We start from the raw sequence: 12,831 nt of genomic DNA, 5'->3' as shown, positions 1-12,831 counted from the left end.
TTTATAATGGAGGCCTTACTGTACTGCAGTTAGTCACTAGCTACAATGGTAATTCTCACAACAGAATTTACTTATTGAAATTTAACTACCATACTTTTCAATAGAAGACAAAGCAACAACTGATTGAAATAATATTGAGGCTTTTCAACTAGTCTTTTAAAAGTGCTAAATCAACACAAAAATTAAGGATAATCATTAGTATCTAGGTAGACAGTGTATCTGCAATGACATACAATAAACCTTGTTAATGTTGACCAAAGAATAACTGGCTCCAGGTAAGACCGCCGAATTGCAATAGACCTGCTATTACCATGCACAACTAAATTGCATTAAACTACGACTATGGTAATGATCTATGAAAACATTTGAAGTCTGTGTTTGTTCTTCTTGTTAGTCATTGATCCTAGATGATATAGCTCGACACGTTTCTGCCTTGTGCTTTATGGCCTCTTCAAGACTTTCCGGAACAAATGTCACCCTCACATCATACCAGATTGGGAAGGCTATTGGGATGAAGGTTGATCGCGTAAAAAGAGAAGTTAGTGCACCACCTTAAAAAAAACGTAGGGCGAGCAATGAGGTGCTTGCTTCTCAAAGGGTAACGCCGTCTTTTAGAGAAGTTATACAGAGGGCCAGGGTACCGGGTGGAGAGACAGTACAGAGTTTAGGTGTGCCCCAATGGACTATCTGCTGGCAAGATGGGGTGGCCGGAGCTGAGCACAGTCCCACTGACACCTGAAAGGCATGTGCTCTTCCTTCACAAAAAGGGCCTAACGGCCCTGTATTTTCACTGCATCTAACTTGGAGCCATGGCAGGGGAGTCAGAAAAGTCCATGCACTTCAACAAACTTTTCTAGAAGCTTCTCCCACCTTCCACCAGGGCATAAATACAGGACCTTCAGACCCACTCTTTAGTTCACTAAATGACCTGTGGAAGGATTCTCAGGGGACTGCTTGCTTTTGTGAACTGCTGTGGATTCTGCCAGGCTGTGGCTGTACCTGGAAGGACTACTTTGCTGCCTATAGCCTGCCTTGAGCCCTCAGAGGCCAGCCCTGCTGTTGAGCCCTGCATCTTAATCTGCAGCCAGGACAACCAGAAGTGACTCAAAAGGCTAATGTGCTAGCCTCCTGTTCAGAGCAACAGGGGCATAAAAGGCTCCCACCATCTTGTACCCGCATCTAGACACAGTAGGAGTGAGCCCTGAACCCTCAAACGGTGTCCCATCAGTAATGCACCCTTCATTGAGGTGTTAAAGGTGCCCTAATGGGCAGTTTCCAAAACTGAGAACTTAAATAAAATTTGGGCAAAAAGTGCTCTGAGTACCAGGAGGAGACTGGGACCAACCTGCTTGCCTATGCGTCTGAGGTGCTTCACCGGTTGGATTGGCTTTGTGGCTTCTCCTGCTATTTTCTTCTTTTTAGAAGCAAATACTTTTCAACAGTACTTTGCCAAAGGGGTATCCAACCTTGTGATACTATCTTCGTCTACAGCCCTCTGTTTCATCATGCTGGAGTTTATTCAACTTCTATTTCAGCAACTAAGTCCAAACATAGGAATCTCCACCATGACTTCGACCCAAGGCCATCCAACGACAAAGCTCCCTTCTCGGATACCTCCTGCAGCCTTGCCCTGCTAAACTTTACCTTCGCAGAACTTTTTCTTCAAGAAGTTTTCTAGGTCAAAAGGCTCTGGCCAGGCCCAATCCCCCTCTGGCATCCAAATCGTGCTCCATTGCTGTCGGCCATATTTTTAGACTTTGACCCAGTCTCTCACGGCTAGATGTTCCCGGTTGGCAATTTGATCTTTAAGGGGCATATGTATCAAGCTAAATTGCGATCGCAAACGCTGAAATTTGCAGAGTGAGAAAACAACTTGCAAAATAAGGAATCGCAAAATTTGCGATTCCCTATTTTGCAATTGCATGGAATCGCAAATTGCGATTCTTAAATGCACTGTAGGAAGCACAGGAAAAGTGTGATTTGGCCTTAAGGAATCGCAAATTACCACCAACTTCAATTCATTGAAAAATTCACTTTTTTGCATTTTTCAAAGTGCCATGTAGCGCCACATGTGCACACATACATATTTCAGGGGTACACAAGGATGTCCTTTTGACACCCTGGCACCCTTGAAATTGCATTCTCAATTTGTGATTCTCTAATTGCGAATCACAAATTGAGAATATCTTTCCATTTATTCCTATGGGCTTCCTAGCCCATAGGAATGAATGGGAAGGAATTCCTAATTTGCGATTCACAAATAAGGAATATGTAGGATTCGCAAAATTTTTAGCAAATCCTACATACATCGCATTTTACGATTCTCTAATTGCAATTTGCCAAAATTCGCAATTTGAGAAACGCAAAAGTCGTTTTTGATACATATGGCCCTAAGTCGCTAGTTTGTACTACAAACTTTAAACATTCTTAACTCCAGTTCTAATGATTGGATTTTTATTGTTTGGGTGTCAAATACTTTATGACAATTTGCTCTATTTTTCCAAATTGGTTTAGGATTTTTCTTGTGTTGTGTTTTCAATTTATTACAGTTTGTGTGTTGCATAAATTATTTACACAATGCCACCAAGTCAAGCCTGACTACTTCTTTGTGCCAAACTACCCAGGGTTAAACGCAAGTTAATTTAGTGACTTCTTGTGATTCACCCTGCAAGGATTTGTGGCTGTTGCTTGACCAGGGCTCACACCCCAGTCAACCAACAACCCAATTTCTCACAGTTGGTAAGGGTGTTTTTTTGGATTTATGGATGTGTAAATGAATAGGATTTTAAGGGAGTTTAGGGTGTAGGGGTGGTAAGGTACATTTAGGGGTGAAGGGATCGGTAAGGGAATTGGGATGTAAGAGAATTTTTAGGGTTTAGGGTTGGGTATGGAAATTTGGTAGTAAGGGTGTTTTAGGGTTTAGAGGTGGGTGAGGGTGTAGGGTGATGAGGGTACTATTATGGTTTAGGGGTAGGTAAGGCAATTGGGTGGTATGGTAACAAAACAGGGGGTTGTCAGGGTTCACCCCTAAATATAAAAGATTTATTTTTATAATAGTTCTCAAAATTAGGGGGTTCCTCTCAATTCAAAAAGATAATTATTTTAATACTTATGTATATATAAGTATATATATATATATATATATGTATATATATATATATATATATATATATACATAAGTATTAAAATACTTATTTATATTTATAGTATTTTTTTTTTGTTTGTTTAACCTACTGGCGATTGTTTTGCTAATAACTTTGGCGCCGTTTGAGAAATCCTCACAAATATTTCTAAACTAGTGTCCCAGTTCTTTAGCTACTGTTTGTAAAGTTTTAGGGTGATTCGTCAAGCGGGGGGGCAAAATGCTTATTCTCCATGCTGTGTCTATGGAGATTTAGCATTTTTTTAAAAAGACTACAACCTGAACCACCGAATGTAACTACACCAATTTTTGCAGACAGGTAGATCTTGGTTTAGAAGGAGGCTTTTTTTGTAATTTTGTGTAAATCTGTTCAGTAGTTTAAGAGTTATTTAAGAAAGAAAAATAGAAAGAATAGTTATCTAGTAATGAGGATCCAGGGGCAAAAGCAAGGCCCTAATTCGGTAGCTGCATCCTAAAAGGAAAGTGACAGCTGCCATTATGTTTCTCTGCATGACGGAGGGAGGTGAAAAGTCAAAAGTAACTTAAGGGTTCAGGATAGAGGTATGCTAACCCTCATGGGCAAAGAATTTGCCTTTTTTTGAGGGGGGGCGAACCATGTAACAGCAGACCCACCGCAGCACTCACCACGGTCCCCAGAAATACACCAACTTGGCCGTGTGAGTCATGGGATTGGATGAATGCGGGAGGTGGCTGCAAGGCTTGTACACAGGACGTGGCCACAGGCCAGGCCCTGCCACGAACAGTGTTTGGTGTTTGGCACAAGGTTACAAGGACATTATAGCTAGATTGACATTTTACCCACACAAATCCATAGAAATTGAGCACTTATACTTACCTCAAGAAACTTTAACTCATGCTGTTAAGTAACGTTCAGCCTTGCATTATAATTTCTTAACATAACTATGAGTTTAATTATAACTACTGAATTTCTATGCTTTTGTGTGGGTAAAATGGCAACCTAACTATAATATTCCTGTTACCTTTGCCTTATTCAAGGTATACACACACACGCAGGCACACACAGACACACACACACACACATAGATAGGGGTTTTATTTACCTAATATGTACTTACCATGCACTATAAAGGCATGTGTGATAAAATTATATGCATGGCATTGGTTTGTTTGGTAAAGGCATTGTATTGTAAGGGATGCGTGGGAAAGGCATGCACTGTAAATTAATTAATGGGAACTCTGTCATACCTGAAATAGTCTGTGAGCTCTGTCCGTCCTACTCTAATACTTAGATTTATTACAGAGAATTTGTTCTCTTTTCCAATTACTATGGAGCAGACTGACTGAGCTGTGCTAGAGAGATTATAATTTTTTTCACAGTGTGCACAATAGAGATTGAGTTTAGAATACACTACATTAATAGGTTGGAATATTACACGTTAGTGCAGGAATAGAGGATGTGTATATATGAATAGAAATTATATACACATTTAAGGATTTGCTTACAACAAATATCAAGAACAATATTGAGCATAATTGGTTTCATAAAAATGACTTCTTTCTAAAATATATTTGTGTTCGAGGCACTACACTGTGGCACTGGAACTTTTTATAGATACACAATTGTATGAAATTGTTGTATTCCCACTTGAATCAAGTATTTATATTCATAAAGCCATGTTTTCTTGGGGTGCTCGTGTTTATCAAGGGACATCTGTGAGTCATATTCAAGTATCTCACTCTGTGTCTTGTACCATTATGGAAAATAAATCCTATTTAAGAAAAGTCTTTGATGCTTAGGAAGTTAGTGGGTGGATATACAAACTGTAAGGAATTTAGTGCTCTAGGTAATTGACTACATATCTCACCTTGGAGTGCACTGCTTAAGATGTATTTCAATACAACACTTACTATATAGGAATTTGCTAATTGCCGGGAAATGGTTAGCGACTCTTTATAGTATAGGCAAAAGTGTATATATATATATATATATATATATATATATATATATATATATATATATATATATATATATATATATATATATATATATATATATATATATATATATATATATATATCACTGCTCCCGGCTCCACTATCCTTCCGGAGCACTCCCGTGCGGGTTGCAGTAGTGAACTACTGCAAAATTTAGAGGCTCTGGTTCTTAAATGTCGTTTAAGAATAACCACACTCACAAGTAGAAACGTGGTACACACAACATTTATTTGCCAGTATCAACAAACGCGTTTCAGCTACAAGCCTTCGTCAGTGTCACTGACGAAGGCTTGTAGCTGAAACACGTTTGTTGATACTGGCAAATAAATGATGTTTGTGCCAGGTTTCTACTTGTCAGTGCGGTCATTCTTAAATGACATTTAGGAACCAGAGCCTCTAGAGATATATATATATATATAGATATATATATATATATATATATATAGATATATATATATATATATATCTATATATATATATATATCTATATATATATATATATATATATATATGTATATTACCTACTGGCGGTCGCCAGTAGGTATATATAGTTAGGATTTTTTCTCTATGGGATTTTTGAAAATTCTATGTCTAATAACTTTGGCGTTTGTGGACGGAATTGGCTGAAATTTTCAGGAAAATGGCACATCTTGTTTCTGAGCAGCCCTTGAAAATTTGGGGGGGGGTCGTCAAGGGGGGGCCGAGAAAAAAGGGGGGTCCCAAAACGTGTTTTTAACATTGAGTTTTCCATAGGGCGGTTGGCCTCACTTTTAGCCCGAACGGCTGAATGGATTTGCACGAAACTTGGCAAAATTGTAGGGACTGGTAGCCCGATGTGCCTTTTGTAGGTCTAAATATATGTGCTACAGTGGATTTTGAGAAATTAACGTTTAAAAAAAGATATATATCTGTAACAGCGGACCGGGCAGCGCTCCAGGACAAGTACTTTTCGCGCAACGGAGCTTTGTGAAGCGAAGCTGATTGGTTCTCCGGCGTCTGTCAACATTCCAAACAGTCCGTAGCGGCCGCCATCTTGTCTCTCGGTAGGATCGAGAGACAAGAGGAGGCGAAAGCGAAGGGGCAAATGACCATAAGGGGGAATAGTAGATCCTCGCTGACCCCCTAGGTTTGATGTGGAGGTTTTAAAAGGGCCCCGCGGGGCAAAAAAAAAAAATAATAATAATAATCGAACGGCTGAATGGATTTGCACGAAACTTGGTAAAATATTAGGGACTGGTAGCCCGATGTGCCTTTGCTAGGTCTCAATATATGTGCTCCAGTGGATTTTGAGAAATTAACGTTCAAAAAAAGATATATATCTGTAACAGCGCTCCGCTTCGCGTAACGGAGGTTTGCGAAGCTGATTGGTCATTCTGTCACTGGGCTATAGTTGGGCTACATCTGGCTGATATTTGGGCTACATTTGTTTTTTTTCGTCTCTGGCGGCCATCTTTGGGCTACATTGGGCTACATTGGGCTTCATTGGGCTTCATTGGGCTACATTGGGCTACATTTGGGCTCCAACATATATATAGGCCAATGTAGCCCAATATATATTTTTCAAAGTTAATTTTCGTAAAAACCACTGGAGCATATATCTTGAGACATAGCAAAGGCACATCGGGCTACCAGTCCCTACAATTTTGCCAAGTTTCGTGGAAATCCATTCAGCCGTTCGAGCTAAAAGTGAGTCCAACCGCCCTATGGAAATGAAGGAAATGAATGGGTAATTTGTAATTAGCAAATAGCTCATCGCAAACTAGGCATGGTAAAGAATCGCTATTTATTCTTTAAAGTTCGCTATTTAGGAAATGCAAAAAACTTTGATGATACATATGGCGGTTCATCTCTAACAAGATAAGAAGCATAGGGATAGATTTATGATGACTGGCGCATCACCAGGGATGTGTTAGTCATTCTGTGCCGCTGTTCCGTCACCTATGGTGTGCTGCATTTACAATGCGGCGCATCATGGGGCAAAAACAGCACAGATGCGTGATGTATCTGTGCCGTAAAGGTGGCGCATTGCTGGAGTTGTATCGCAAGTGTGATGAAGCTCCAGCAAGGGTCGGGGGTGCCCCTGTCGCAGGGTTTCTGTTCTCACACAGAACTGTGGACAGAGGATTGGAACCTCGGCGAATTAGGGTGTCCCAAAACTCACCTTAGTAATCAAAAACCCCTTAGCAAGCTAGGTACAGTGTCACATTGGATATAACAAACTCTCAATGTTTAGACAATCCAGAATATGAACTTATAGTACCTCAGGATACGTGGAACTCATGAACAGTCGGTCGTTATATATTTCTTAGAAACCAGAACATGGAGTTAAGAAGAACACATGTGTATTTGAAATGTTTATTTACTAATGCCGTCTTCTCAGGCGTAGTATCTTAGATAATACAAGTACACATATTATCAGTAGCAAAATTACCAGCATAGTTACTAGTACATAAAAAGCGAATGGTGATATTATGTTAACATGCTGTAAATGAATAAGAGTTAGCAACACTTATAAGCAGCCGCGGGTCGTGGAGGGAGTTACGGTGGGGCAGGGAGGCGGGGAGGAGGAGGGGCAGGGTGGAGAGGGCTCCACCCTGCTTCTCCGCCTCCCCGCCTCCCTGCCTCACCGTAACTCCCTCCACGGCCCGCGGCTGCTTATATCTCACCCTCCCTAATACACATATTATATTATTTGCTAAGAAGGTCTCTTTGTGTTGGTTTAGGGCGTGCCCATACTTTAGTGTCTTAGATTTGAAGGAATCACATCAGCATACACCAGCTCTCTCTTCATGTGAACCGCATCAAGTGTTGTGTATGTGTGTTCGGCAAAGCAATATAAAACCCGCCTCATGCCCAGAATTGGCAGAAGTTGCACTTATGTTATGAGTATGAAGTCGTGGAGATCAGACCTCATAACAATTCTGTATCGTGTTGTTCTTGAAACTTTAGCACTCGCTGTACAGATATAGTTTAACAAGCAAAGCAGATAGTAGAGCAATAACATATTATTCTCATGTAAACCACGATGAACTACTAGATTGAAAGCTAAAGCAACAACTAAGTGTCGTGTGCAGAAGTTACAAAAAAGGAAAAATGGCGTTTAAACCGGTAATGAGCCCATGCTAACTTAACACGGTATAAAGATATCCAGGACCTAGATGACACCTCCCCATGATCCGGAAACGCACTGAATAAGATAATAGAAGTGCCATCTCATGAGAGCAGATTGCAAGTTTATATGTGGACGGTCCGCAAGGTAAAGCATTAAAAACTAGGAAAATTTTATGCTAAAGAAAAATAAAACAGCCAAGTACTTTATCGAGTCTTAAGCCAATAGGCAAGGTAAATAATAAAAACTTGACAAATAAGTCAATGAATTGTCAATGAAATGCTAGTACTCAGCATATCAAACATGAAAAAGGTCTATGACATAACTGTGTATGCAAAATAAGCTGCAACAGCCTCCAATAGGAAGTCACCGTCTTCATCCGAAAACAGTTCAGCCATCCAATTTAAAAGCGGATAAGAACATACGTGCTCTCCCAGCACCGGATCCTCTATCACCATCAGAGGACAGCTCGGTGGGTTTTCAAGAAAGCTCTGTTCCAAGAAAGACTGTGTTGCCGCCAGTAAATTCCAGGGACCAATTAGTCCATGCATCAATGCCACAGCCATAATCCTTTCGCCAGGACAAACCAACTCGTGAGTAATGATAGGAGTCATCAGCTGATTAAAGTCGACGTCAGGAGAAACCGGTCCGCAGAGACACAAATCAATGGCCCAATCGAAATCACAGGTCAGGCAGTGAAATACAGGCTGGACACAGGTGAAGTAGGAGAATCGAAAAGATAATCCATATGCCGTGCTTAATATCGCCAACGGCATTGTGCCATAATATTCTAGCATGCGATTGCGGAACAGTGTCAGCAGCTGCAGGGCGGGAGGTTGCATAGGAGGGACATCCATATTTAAAAATGTAAAAAAGCACAAGAGCGTCCGCTGGTAATGCAAGTAAAAATGGCAATCCACGAAGCAGAGTGGAAAAAATAGAATGAAAGAAAGCAGGGATGACCCCAAAGATTTTCTCAAATGAAGTCACGAGACCACTGGTAACAACTTTAAAAAAGTGCGCCAGGGCCTTTGTGGAGGATGCGTTAAAGATAGTCCGAACCATCTTGCTGAAATGGAAAGGCAAATCTGAATTGAAAAGGGTCTGCACCTCTGTACGGGTGTTCGCTATGTGAAGCACGAAAGTTTCACGGGCCGAACTCAAGGCCACCTCTCTCTGAGACAAAAGAGCTCTTATTCTTGCCATGCCGTTGAAATCTGCTCCCAAGGTTGGTATTTGTGGCGAGATTGAAAACTCCCTATGTTCATGTGTGGGAGGAAATAGAACATTTCTGCAGCAAATAACCCGTTCACTTACTGTTACGATAAAAGGAATACTTTTAATTAACCCAGAACAATCTTCATTATTGAGCATCAAATAACTACCATTTTCCAACAACTTGAACGTGGGGATGATAGCAGGAACTGGCGTGCCTTGCAACACGCAAGCCATATTTGGTCGGTGTTTGTTGCATGAACCGTGTAACTGTATGTGCCTACACATTAGTGAATGATCTGGCGTCTCAGTGCATTCCTCTCCATTCAGATAAACTTCTTGATCATCTTTGAAGCATCTGTATGTGTATGGAAGCGACCAGACCTCATGAAGAAAAGCACTACCTAAAGGTTCATAACGACCTATTGGTATATATTTCATACAATTTGAAAACTTATATAAAGCAAAAGGCAGCGTTATTAAACCGTGGATAAGGCACGTTGCCAAAAAACCCGCAATCCTCTGCTGATGATGTCACTGAGCATGTCATGAATGATGTAATATGTGACATCATCAGCAGTGGATTACGGGTAATAGTATCTCTAGTTTACTCCCCTATAGCTGTCTTTCTTTTAACATAAGTGTCTGTTTCCTTCCCTTATACTTACTGTTTTTGGTTCGCTTCCGGTTCGCGTACCGGCGAGCGAACTGGGAAGCGAACTAAGAGAAATAGAGGTTGGCACAGTTCCAAATATTGTACCAATTTTTTAATAACGGGGAGGTAGTTCTGAAAAGAACTTTTTTTTTATTGTTTTTGTTGTTTTATATTTTTTTTATTATTTTTCGGAACATTTTTTTACTTTTTTTGAATTTTTCTGAACAGTTTTATATTTTTGGGGGTTTTTCTTGGAGGGGGCAATGAAAACGATTCATTGTAAAGGGCTCAACAGGAGCAACAAAACAAAAAAAAAGTATTTATTATTTTGGGCATTTCGTACAAACTTGCATATGATAGTCAATAGCTCTGTTGATCAGAGTGATGCTTCTTTCTCCGTAGCAAATGAATCCATCGCAAAATACGCAGATGTGTTTTACTTCACCAAATCTCATTTGTATATTTGGCACCATCTCCCTGCCCTCTGGTCCCGTTACTTCCGGTACAACAGATCTTCTGGCCATAATAGGGAGATTATCTAGGTCGTTCCGAAACTGTGCAGCACTGTAGTTGTTAGGATGCCACCTAGTCATATGGCGATGCATTGTGTAGTTTCCGAAACTGTATTTTTTCTCGGTTCCTCTGGACAGTCTATCTTGACATATAAGGCAAGTTACGTATCTTGCATTTACTTTTTTCTGACCTTTGGGAATTTTAAAAAATTGCCAAATGAAGTTTTCTTTCCGGTGAGACGTCCTGGGCTCCTCAGGCAAAAACTGCCTCTCTTCCTGCTCTTCCTCGTCTTCCTCTTCTTCCTCTTCTTGCTGAATTATAACTTGAGCAGGTGGTCCACTCTTCCTTGGATGTGGTGGAGGTGGTGGGGAAGCACCAGCTGAAGCTACTAAAGAAGCCATTGCTCAGTGATCACAAAGGGTCTTTCTCTCACAATGATGAAAGTCAGAGTGAGGAAAGAAGGAGGGATTTTCATCATTTGGGAAAAACAAGAGTTCTCAACCAATGAAAAGTGTTCATTTTAGATTATATGACCTAGTCTTACATCATTAGGAAACCAAAAGTGAAATGAACCAATGAAAAGTGTTATTACCAAGTCACATGACCTGCTGTGTTTACGTTAAGTGCTTTGCAGGGCCTCCCGGTTTGCTTCCAGAAACCTGCGTTTTGCGACTCGCTTCGCGTACCAGTTCGCTAACGTAGCACGTCATATGACGTATCACGCGACAACGTGAAACGTCATGCGGACGGGAGGCGTCACAATGTTGTTTTCTAACGCGGCAGTTGCGGTAAAGAAACGTTTACCGGCTCGCGGTCTATTTCGCGGCATCAAGGTCAGCTAACGGGAAGCTTCCCGATTCGCGAAGCGGGAACGAAGAAAAAAAAATATTTAAAAAAAAATTTATTCATAAACATATAAAATATCTTTTTGGATTTAAAGAAGAATACATTTTACAGCTACAGATATTAGCTGTTAAAAAAACCAATGAAATTCACTGAAAAAACCATAGGTAATAGACCATATATAGTTAGGAATTAGCATTTACAAAACCTTGAAAATTCACTGAAAAAACCATAGGTTATAGACCATATATAGTTAGGAATTAGCATTTACAAAACCTTATTTTACTCACACAAAACCATTGAAATTCCATATATAGTTAGTTGCACTAACTATATATCGCGCACCCGCAATCCACTGCTGATGATGTCACATATTACATCATTCATGACATGGTCAGTGACATCACTGATGACATCACTGATGACATCTCAAATGACATCACTGATGACATCACTGATGACATCTCAAATGACATCACTGATGACATCACTGATGACATCTCAAATGACATCACTGATGACATCATGACACACCAATACCAGTTACTACATACGCACTCACTGATTCCTACGTCTACACACACATTCACTCATTCACCCATACAATCACTCATACATACAGTCACTCATTATTACAACACTATCATATGCACTCATACACCTATGCAGACACTCACACACTGCCACTCATCCATGGAGTTACTCACACACCTAGTCAGTCCTGTAAAGAATCAATCACACTTCCATTTCCTCATCTATACAGTTAAACACAGAACACCATACTTCAGTGACATCACTGATGACATCACTGATGACACCTCAAATGACATCACTGATGACATCTCAAATGACATCACTGATGACATCATGACACACCAATACCAGTTACTACATACGCACTCACTGATTCCTACGTCTACACACACATTCACTCATTCACCCATACAATCACTCATACATACAGTCACTCATTATTACAACACTATCATATGCACTCATACACCTAGTCAGTCCTGTGAAGAATCAATCACACTTCGATTTCCTCATCTATACAGTTAAACACAGAACACCATACTTTTTCACACATATACTAACACATACTTACTCTCTTATACAATCACTGATACAAGTACACATTGATATGCACAGAGTCACACACCTCCCAGCCAGCCACACACACACTCAGTCTTCCATACATCCACTCATTCTTCAATATGTAAAACATATTTAAACTTTACAAAAACACACAGACACTAGATGATGTCATTTGAGATGTCATCAGTGATGTCATCAGTGATGTCATTTGAGATGTCATCAGTGATGTCATCAGTGATGTCACTGACCATGTCATGAATGATGTAATATGTGACATCATCA

At 40.2% G+C, this 12,831-nt stretch overlaps 1 protein-coding gene across 1 annotated transcript in view; it reads left to right on the top strand.

Moving 5' to 3' along the window:
- The window catches only part of NELL1 (neural EGFL like 1), a 3,494,430-nt gene that overhangs the window by 2,180,551 nt on the left and 1,301,048 nt on the right, over positions 1-12,831 (top strand). The gene's annotated exons all lie outside the window — the stretch shown is intronic.

This window comes from Lissotriton helveticus, chromosome 3_2 (assembly GCF_964261635.1).
Source record: "Lissotriton helveticus chromosome 3_2, aLisHel1.1, whole genome shotgun sequence".
Taxonomy (NCBI): domain Eukaryota; kingdom Metazoa; phylum Chordata; class Amphibia; order Caudata; family Salamandridae; genus Lissotriton; species Lissotriton helveticus.
The sequence above is the reverse complement of the archived record's forward strand: the minus strand, read 5'-3'. Positions and strand labels throughout refer to the sequence as shown.